Below are 9,548 nucleotides of genomic sequence, written 5' to 3' on the forward strand. Positions count from 1 at the left end.
GCTGTGACTACGATCAGATCGATTAGACCAGTACAGAGTTAAGGTAGTCCCATCGAAAGGGGCCAGAGTCAGAGGTATGGAGAGGTCACGGTGAGTTGTTGCACGTTTGGAGGAGTGGATGGAGATAGAGAGCGTTGAGGCCATGGAAGTGGTTAAACCCCCTGAACAGAATCGTAATTTAAGGCCTTGGTGGACTGAGAGACAATGAGGGTCTGTGAGGGCGAGGGTCATGGGCGATTAGGAACTGGGGAGGGATGGATAAGGACAGCTGAGTTTGAATCGTTTGACATTGATAGAAGGTGGGGAGTTTTAGGCCAAGAGTGAACTGGAGGAATGGAGTCAGAAGATGGCACAGTTCTGATTTTACTGGAGCCGTTAACCAATGTGGAATCGACCACCTGCGTTAAAATAGCGGAGAGAAGAAAGTCAATGGTCGTGGTTGAGATTCCGTTCCCTAATATCATGCACCGTAATTTCTGGGCTCCAAACCTGAAAATGGTCTTTTACTGTCCCTGTGTCAGAGACTGAATCTTTATAATTGAACAATGAAACTGCAGGGACAGAGTGAAACAGGTCTGTCTGTTTCCATGGATTCACTGTACACTGCAGGGAAATCGTTAACATTTATAAATAAATCGGCAGGAGTGAAAATAGTCAATACAATTACATGAACACTGCAGATGAAGCCGCTCATTATTGTTTGTTCAGTATTGTATGAACAGAAATTCAGCCTTATTCCCAAGAGAGGTCTGATCTTGGTAACGTCCTGCACTTTGAGATGTTTGAGTGTTATTCACCGCGTTATTTTCATCAGAGTCAAAGATCCTGATATAATGTGTTTGTTCAAGTGACTGAAACTAATAATAATCGTCAGGGGTGCAGCAGTGTCAGTGGAGACTTACCCCCTGTATAAATCACGGCCCATTGCAATGTATCAGCTCAGAGTGTCTGCCGGAGCAGGGGATTCCACTCCAACAGAAGTCGCAGCTTCTCACAGATATGGAGTATCCATTAATCCTTCAGGTAGAAGATATTTACTAACCTGTTCTTGCAGCTGTTGGCGTTCCTGGTAAGCCGATATCTCAACAGTCAGTTATGTAAATCTTTGTTGAATGTGCGACTGTGATTGGTAATCTTTTACTCGCTGCATGTTTTACACAGTCACCTGTTCTGTTCCAGCAGTGAATGGTGAGATTTATCTGTCTCTGCTCTTTCTGTATTGAATTGACTGCTTTATATCTACTACGATCGCTGTGTACCCAAACCTCGAGAATGGTAGTACCTTATTATCTGTACTGAAAGTATTGGAATCAGGAGTCTGGGCTAAGAGCAAGTATCAGACCATCAGTTCTTTTTCTCAGTCGACAGAAGCTTCTTGACCTGCCGAGTACCTCCAGCATTTTATGTTTTATATCACACCTTCAGAAATAAGGGTTTCATGTTGTGAGCTAACCTGTCCTGGAAAATTATTAATGTATGTGTTTCCAGTGATTGAAATTCGACAGCTCACGGTCTCCGTGTTAGATGGAGGGCTGCAATTTAAAATAATAGGATCATGTTTGTTGCATGTATTGTAGATGAAGGGAATTGTTTAGGTAAGTAGACTGATAAGTGGGTGTTCTATCGAAATAACATGGTTCCATTTAACTGGGTTCCAATAAGTATTGGTTATCACTGTAATTAAATATTATTTCACTGTGTTTGTATCTGAATCTGCTTCAGAGGCCTGGCTACTGAACCGAGTTTGCAGCTGTAACCTTCACATCTCGTTTTCTGCTTCAGCGTTCAATGACTGTCACTAACATTCGTTACAAAATGAAATGTTTTGAGGTTATATTGTATCAGTTTGCACTTTGTCTGCTGGAATCAGGAGCCCTACTATTGATGTAGGAATTACAAGTAGCAGCGGTGCTGTTGTCATTTTGTTAACAGAACTATCATGCCATCTAGCGCTGCGCTTTAATAAAATAGGATCATGTTTGTTGCATGTATTGGAGATGAAGGGAATTGTTTCGGTGAGTAGACTGATAATTGGGTGTTCAATAGAAATATTAAACTATTCACAGAGGCTTCACCTTTGAACAAACTGACGCTTAGAATAGAAACATTGAAAACGTGGAAGGAGAATTGCATGCAGCTGCAGGATGTTCGCATTGAATCGGTTGTGAAAAAGGCATTGAGAAAGTGATTGGAGACATTGCGGAGAGATGGAGAGGGGCGATGGAGAAATAGACTGAGAAGGAAAACTACAGGGAGGGTGAAGGGAAAGAGAGCGAGAAAGAGAGGGAGAGGGTGGGGATAGAGAGAGGGGCAGCTATGTGAATAATGAATCCGATTGATCTGCTGAAACTTCCAGTACAATTAAGATGACAACATGTGCCTTGAAGGTGACATTAGGATGTTGCGATATTGTGAGGGTTTTATTCTGTCGCTATGTGGTCCTCAGTCTGTTTTGGTAAATTGTTATTTTACTTGTTTACTGACTGAATATCTAAAGATAATTGAAATGTTGTATAGAATAGAATCCTGCATTTCTTAAGCGTAATGCATTATTAGGATAGTGCATTTTAAAAACTCTGTGAACTAAATTCAATACAAAACGAGGCTGGATTAATTAACATATTAAATATAATTTTACTTTATAAATTTACAGAATACACTTTGTCACCAACGAGCTGTTACCTGACACCAATGGTTGAAAGTATGAATTGAGTTGTGCTACTGGGATTTATGAATTAGATTTCCTCTAACACTCTGCTGCAGGCTCACTGTGAATCCCAGCCTCTCCTCCCACTGTATTCAATCCCCTGTCTCCTCATCCGCTGCTTCAGTTTGTCCGCTTCCCCAAACCCTGTGCTCCAGACTCCCCTCCAGCTCCTACATTACACTTTCCTTGTTTCCCTGCCAATCTTACTCACTAACTCCACCTCCAGCTGCCTCTTACAATCAGACCGTAAACCTTAAACTCATTGCCAGGGCTCTCGGCCTTTCCCGGTTTGTGTCAGCCCCTTCAGATCTCTTAACACACAGCAACAAATGCCCCACCCTCTGCAGAAACCTTCCCGACCTTTAATGTCTTTCCTCCTCCGTCTGGAGATAAAATCCGGTTTAACCCGTTGCATTCGCGCTCCATAAAAACCCTTCTCATTTCCCCACTGCCACTGTGCAGTCACTCGTTCCTTCCAATAGATCCGGTGCTCACTTTATTCGCTTTCTGTACTGATTTCCCAATGCACTATTGATAAATGTGTTTGAAAATTTCTCTGTCCGAAAGCACTGCCCAGTTCCAGAATCAGCTTCCACCGTTCGATGCAGCAACAAAGTCGGAAATTTCACCCAAATTCTGTCGAAATGTTGCTTTGGCACCAGGTCTGATCGGTAATTTCTCTGCTTCCTTTTCTCTCCCTTCTTTCTAGTTAACTTGGTGGCGATTGTGATCCTGTCCCGTGGAAAGTGCGGTCTCTCCAAATGTATCTCTCGCTGCGTGGTAGGAATGGCATGCGCCGATCTCCTGGTCATTATATCTGATCCAATATTAAGGCAGATCCGTCTGATTTATTTCCCATATTCATTCCTGAACATTACTCCCATTTGCAGTCTCATTGAAGTCATGATTTTTTCTAGCACGATGGTTTCTGTCTGGTTAACAGTCGCTTTCACTTTTGACCGATTTGTGGCCATTTGTTGTGAGAAGCTGAAAACAAAATACTGCACCGAGAGAACAGCGGCTGCGATTATCGGAACAGTGAGTGTGCTGAGCTGTTTCGAGTGTGCCCCCTGGTATTTTACAACTGCACCTTACTATATAATTGATAATGTACCCTGGGGTTGTCAGATTAAACCGAGCTACGATACGTCCATCGCATGGACCGCATTTGTCTTGTTTCACTGCATTTTAACACCTTGCATTCCATTCTTTCTAATTTTGCTGCTCAATGTTCTGACGGTCAGAGGTATTTTAGCGGCCAGTAGAGTCCGCAGGGAACTCCGGGGCTGCAGCAATGGAGAGAATCACAAGGATATAGAGATGTTGAACCGTAGGAAATCCATCACTTTACTCTTCAGTATAACCGGGAGTTTTATCCTGTTGTGGACGACACAGGTTGTATTTTACATTTACCAGCGAATTACACATAATTATCCTTCCTCCTTCACTGATCCTCTTTATACCACAGAGAGCGTGGCAGGGTTTCTTCAGCTTCTCAGTTCCTGCACCAACACGTGTATTTATGTGCTGACATAAACTAAATTCAGAGAGGAGCTGCAGAACGTGGTGAAATATCCAATCAATCTAATTCTTAGATTAGTGAAACCATAGAAAGCTCAAAGATTCTAAACACTCGAACATAATCCCATTTCATTATTCATCTCATGCACTCCGCACTGGATGGAAAATATATTTTGCTTTCGGAGCACTGCGTCTCAACATGACTCTAAATCTGAATTTGTTAATATATTTTAAAGATATTTGGAACCACTCCACAGACGACACATGATGTGTTTCTCAAATAGACGGCACTAAAGAGCTCACCTGGACATGCAGTAAATGACTACCCTGCAGGTAAAGGAATATTGGCAAACCCGCCAATCACAGTCACTGCTGTGGACCTGATGAGAATGGGAGCACTGCGGAGAAATGAGAGAGAAACACATGGATGGACAGACAGAGAGGTAGACAGATAGACAGAGGGATGGAACACTGGAAGCCCAGAGGCGGGTCGGGACTCGGACCGCCAGGACTGTGCTTATCATTTCTCTTTATTTATCTCTGTCTGTCGGTGAATTTTTCTCTATATCCATTTCAGTTCATCTCTCCCTTTCCAAGACTATCTGTCGGTTATAAATTCCATGTCTGTAACTGTTTTATTTCTAGCTCCTGCAAACCGGCGGCTGCTCAACTCTTTCTGTCACTCTCTGTCTCACTCTATCCTTCTCCGTCCCACGGTGTCTCCCTCCCTCTCTCTCCCTTTCCCTCTCTCTTAAACTCGCTCCCTCTCTCTCTCAAACTCGCTCCCTCCCTCTCTCTTTCTCTCTCTCTTATGTCTGTCTGCCTATCTCTTTATTTATCTATCTGTCCCTCTGTCTCTCTACATCTCTGTCTCTTTCTCTCTCTCGCTCTGTCTCTCTCTCTATATATAAATACATATATATATAGTCGCCATCTGTCTCTCCATCTCCCTATCACTCCATGTATCTACCTCTCTCTCCCTCCATCTCTCTTCTTATCCATGCCACTCTCCCGCTCTTCAAATCTGTCCATCTTCCTCTCCCTTTCCATATCTCTCTCTCTTGCTACTTACTCCATCTGTATCTTTCCATTTGCATCTCTCTCTCGCTCTCTGTCTCTCTCGCTCTCTCTATTTCTCTCTCCCTCTCTCGATGGAGGTTGAGATATAGAAAGAGTTAAAGGGAGATGGAGAGTGGTACAGAGATGACGAATGAAGTAGACATGGTGGAAGATGCAGAAGGAGATGGAGAAATATGAAGTGATACAAGAAGGTAGAGAGAGAAGGAGGAAGAGGTAAAGAGAAAGGGAGAAAGAGGTAAGATGGAGGAAAAGAGAGAGAGGTGGAGATAGCGAGAGAGTGATGCAGGTAGATGTAGAGGGAAATTGAAAACGTGTTGGGACAAATGGGGAAAGGTTAGAGAGAGGTGGAGAAAGGTAGGGAGAGATGGTGAAAGAGTTAGGGAGAGATGGTGAAATAATTAGGGAGAGATGGTGAAAGAGTTAGGGAGAGATGGTCAAAGAGTTAGGGAGAGATGGTGAAAGAGTTTGGGAGAGATGGTGAAAGAGTTAGGGAGAGATGGTCAAAGAGTTAGGGAGAGATGGTGAAAGAGTTAGGGAGAGATGGTGAAAATATTAGGGAGAGTTGGTGAAAGATTTAGGGAGAGATGGTGAAAGAGTTAGGGAGAGATGGTGAAAGAATTAGGGAGAGATGGTGAAAGAGTTAGGGAGATATGGAAAAAGAGTTAGGGAGAGATGGTGAAAAAGTTAGGGAGAGATGGTGAAAGAGTTAGGGAGAGATGGTGAAAGAGTTAGGGAGAGATGGTGAAAGTGTTAGGGAGAGATCGTGAACGAGGTAGGGAGAGATGGTGAAAGAGGTAGGAAGAGATGGAGAAAGAGGTAGGGAGAGATGGTGAAAGAGTTAGGGAGAGATGGTGAAAGAGTTAGGGGGAGATGGTGAACGAGGGAGTAAATGCTGGAGGAAGAGTTAGAGAAGGAGAAGGAGAAAGTGATAGATGAAGGAAGAAGTAAAGAGAGAAGGAAATGTGGTAGCAATGGAGGAAGAGGTAGACAGAGTGTGACTGAGATGGCGAAAGCGGTAGAGATGGAAAAAGTAGAGGAAGAGATGGAGAAAGAGGTAGAGAGAGATGGAGAACGAGTAAGAGGGAGAGGCCGAAAGATGTCGAGGGAGATCGAATGAGAGGTACACAGATAGAGAAAGGTAGAGGGAGATTGGGAAAGAGGTCTAGGGAAATGAAGAATTGTAGAGAGAAATGTATAGAGGTAGAGAGAGATAGAGACAGATATAGGGAGATGGTGAAAGGTATAGGGAAATGGATAATTGTAGAGAGAAATGTATACAGAGATAGAGAGAGATAGAGACAGATATAGGGAGATGGTGAAAGAGGTATAGGGAAATGGAGAATTGCAGAGAGAAATGTATACACAGGTAGAGAGAGATAGAGACAGATATAGGGAGATGGGGAAAGGTATAGGGAAATAGAGAATTGTAGAGAGAAATGTATACAGAGATAGAGAGAGATAGAGACAGAGATATAGGGAGATGGGGAAAGGTATAGGGAAATAGAGAATTGTAGAGAGAAATGAATACAGAGGTAGAGAGAGATAGAGACAGAGATATAGGGAGATGGGGAAAGGTATAGGGAAATGGAGAATTGTAGAGAGAAATGTATACAGAGGTAGAGAGAGATAGAGACAGAGATATAGGGAGATGGTGAAAGAGGTATAGGGAAATGGAGAATTGTAGGGAGAAATGTATACAGAGATAGAGAGAGATAGAGACAGAGATATAGGGAGATGGGGAAAGGTATAGGGAAATATAGAATTGTAGGGAGAATTGTATACAGAGGTAGAGAGAGATAGAGACAGAGATATAGGGAGATGGTGAAAGAGGTATAGGGAAATGGAGAATTGTAGGGAGAAATGTATACAGAGATAGAGAGAGATAGAGACAGAGATATAGGGAGATGGGGAAAGGTATAGGGAAATGGAGAATTGTAGAGAGAAATGTATACACAGGTAGAGAGAGATAGAGACAGAGATATAGGGCGATGGGGAAAGAGGTACAGAGAGATGGAGAAAGAGGAAGAAGAGAAGTAAGGAGAGAGTGAGAAATAAGTAAATACAAATGGAAGAGGAGGTAGAGGGAGAGATGGAGAAAGAGGCAGAGAATGATGAGGAAAGAAAATGGAGAAAGAGGTAAAAAGGAGAAAGGGTTAGAAAAGGTGTAAGAGGTAGAACGAGGGAGAGGGAGTTGTGGAAGCTGAGAACTGGGTTTAGAAAGCAATATGTAGGGACTGGTGTGCGGAGTGAGTTTGCATTTTAGGGAGGCAGAAACGGGGGTTCTACTGCACGCTGGTGGAAAGCTCCGTGGATATTCAACCACGGGCTCCCTCGGCGCCTGTCTGCCCTAATTTAGCTAGGCAATCTTTCAGTCTCCAGCTTCCCCACTGACCGTCCTGCGTTCCAAGTGTAGTCAGGTCAGGGCACTATACAGATTCACTTTAGTTTATATCAGGGCTGGACTGCCCTGTGGGATCAGTGCAGTGACGGGGGAACATAGCACAACCTATCTACAAGCCCAGAAAACAAACCGTATCCAGGAAATAAAGTTCTTGTACATAACCCAATCAGACTCCTGCGCCGCTTGACGTTGTGTGTGTAATCATAGGGATAACGGTTCGAAGCTTAGATCTTTCCAAACCGCCCTGGTTTGGGCAATCGGTCAATGAGTAATTCCCCTCAGTGCTCCAGCCAGACACATCAGGATCCACCTCACGTATACAGCCCACATTCTGTTCCGGGAGTGGTCAGGAGGTGTAGGGGACGAGACCGCTGTATCATCGCATTTAACATCTGTATTCGCCTGTTGTCTCTTGCTGGCTGCTGTAAAATCGGCCTGGTTCGTCTTCACAATAAGAAAGTGGGACCAAGACGTTCGGCACACACATTAACGGTAGCCGTTCCCTCTCTGACTTTCTGTGTTTCTATAATGTACCGGAGCCCCTCTGTACAGGATCTATCTATTCCACTAAGGTGTAAGACTGTATAACAATTGTTCTTCTGTACAGTATCTGGCTCACCCAGTGTGGATTTGGACTTTGTAATAAGTGCACCTGTGTACACTGCGTGCCTGTCAGAGTGAGGCATCAGACTATGTAAGATTTTTTCAACGTATACATTGTGTATCTTTCCCAATGTGGACTCGGACTCTGCAATATGTGTCCCTGTGTACTGTGTGTTTCTCCCAGTGATGGGTCAGACTGTGTAACAAGTGTCCCTGTGTACTGTGTGTCTCTCCCAGTGATGGGTCAGACTGTGTAACATGTGTCCCTGTGTACTGTGTGTTTCTCCCAGTGAGGGGTCAGACTGTGTAACAAGTGTCCCTGTGTACATTATGTGACTCCCAGTGAGGGGTCAGACTGTGTAACAAGTGTCCCTGGGTAAATTATGTGACTACCAGTGAGGAGTCAGACTGTGTAACAAGTGTCGTTGTGTACAGTGTGTCTCTCCCAGTGAGGAGTCAGACTGTGTAACAACTGTCCCTGTGTACAGTGTGTCTCTCCCAGTGAGGAGTCAGACTGTGTAACAAGTGTCCCTGTGTAAAGAGTGTCCCTCCCACTGAGGGGTCAGAATGTGTAACAAGTGTCCCTGTGTACAGTGTGTCTCTCCCAGTGATGGGTCAGACTGTGTAACAAGTGTCTCTGTGTACTGTGTGTTTCTCCCAGTGATGGGTCAGACTGTGTAACATGTGTCCCTGTGTACCTTGTGTTTCTCCCAGTGAGGGGTCAGACTGTGTAACAAGTGTCCCTGTGTACATTATGTGACACCCAGTGAGGAGTCAGACTGTGTAACAAGTGTCCCTGTGTACATTATGTGAATCCCAGTGAGGGGTCAGACTGTGTAACAAGTGTCCCTGTGTACATTATGTGACTACCAGTGAGGAGTCAGACTGTGTAACAAGTGTCCCTGTGTAAAGTATGTCTCTCCCACTGAGGGGTCAGAATGTGTAACAAGTGTCCCTGTGTACAGTGTGTGTCTCCCAGTGAGGGGTCAGACTTGTAACAAGTGTCCCTGTGTACTGTGTGTTTCTCCCAGTGAGGAGTCAGACTGTGTAACAAGTGTCCCTGTGTACTGTGTGTCTCTCCCACTGAGGGGTCAGACTGTGTAACAAGTGTCGCTATGTACAGTGTGTCTCTCCCAGTGAGGAGTCAGACTGTGTAACACGTGTCCCTGTATACAGTGTGTCTCTCCCAGTGAGGAGTCAGACTGTGTAACAAGTGTCGCTGTGTACTGTGTGTTG

The 9,548-nt window shown here is 44.2% G+C and overlaps 1 pseudogene; it reads left to right on the forward strand.

The window, feature by feature from the left end:
- Window positions 1-999: 999 nt before the first annotated feature.
- LOC139256890 (probable G-protein coupled receptor 139) lies at window positions 1,000-4,318 on the forward strand (annotated as a pseudogene).
- Window positions 4,319-9,548: the final 5,230 nt, after the last annotated feature.

Source organism: Pristiophorus japonicus, unplaced genomic scaffold, assembly GCF_044704955.1.
Source record: "Pristiophorus japonicus isolate sPriJap1 unplaced genomic scaffold, sPriJap1.hap1 HAP1_SCAFFOLD_79, whole genome shotgun sequence".
In the NCBI taxonomy this organism is placed as follows: Eukaryota; Metazoa; Chordata; class Chondrichthyes; family Pristiophoridae; genus Pristiophorus; species Pristiophorus japonicus.